This window comes from Schistocerca cancellata, chromosome 3 (genome assembly GCF_023864275.1).
Source record: "Schistocerca cancellata isolate TAMUIC-IGC-003103 chromosome 3, iqSchCanc2.1, whole genome shotgun sequence".
NCBI lineage: Eukaryota > Metazoa > Arthropoda > Insecta > Orthoptera > Acrididae > Schistocerca > Schistocerca cancellata.
In genome coordinates this window covers 8,708,827-8,709,686 of record NC_064628.1, presented here as the reverse complement: position 1 = coordinate 8,709,686, position 860 = coordinate 8,708,827, and the positions used below count along the sequence as shown (strand labels likewise).

The 860-nt window shown below is 48.5% G+C and overlaps 1 pseudogene; it reads left to right on the top strand.

Annotated features, from left to right (window-relative positions):
* The first annotated feature begins 339 nt into the window (after positions 1 to 339).
* LOC126177364 (5S ribosomal RNA) lies at positions 340 to 457 on the top strand (annotated as a pseudogene).
* Positions 458 to 860: the final 403 nt, after the last annotated feature.

Below are 860 nucleotides of genomic sequence, written 5' to 3'. Positions count from 1 at the left end.
CTGTTCGTACTTCGCATGCTACGTGGGAGACCAGGACAAGGCTTCTCTCCTTTGATTGTTGCATAACTTGTACCTCATGTCTTGGTCTCTGAATAAATCATCAATGGAACTAGTATTAAATATGGACAGAAGCACTACGACTACATAAATGACCTCAACTTTTGCACGACAGCTCCAATAGCACGCGATATTTCAGACAAGAAAAATTTGAGGTCTTGATATGTGGAACGGCGTGTCCTCAAAACGAGCCATTCCGGTGTTTTACGCAATCATGAACAATCTGAACTACTGTCTTCTGTAGAGCTGGTACTGGATTCGGACCAACTAGTTCACCACAAGGCCAACGGGCTCGCCGCAGTGGTAACACCGGTTCCCGTCAGATCACCGAAGTTAAGCGCTGTCGGGCTGGGCTAGCACTTGGATGGGTGACCATCAGGTCTACCGAGCGCTGTTGGCAAGCGGTGTCCACTCAGCCCTTGCGAGGCAAACTGAGGAGCTACTTGATTGAGAAGGAGCGGCTCCGGTCTCGGAAACTGACTTACGGCCGGGAGAGCGGTGTGCTGACCACATGCCCCTCCATGTCCTCATCCAATGACGCCTATGGACTGAGGACGACACGGCGGCCGGTCGGTGCCTTAGGGCTTCATGGCCTGTTCGGGGGTTGTCTAGTTTTAGTTCACCGTATGGCAGCGGCGACTATTCATGTTTACAATTTCGTTTCGTTTGTGCCGAACACAAGAAACAAACACAAAAATAAAATTATAAGCGTGAATTACTATCTGATGACGAACTTCTCGATTCGATTTCGGAACGGCGATAAGAGATTTTAACAAATAGCATGATTAACAACGGTAGATTAC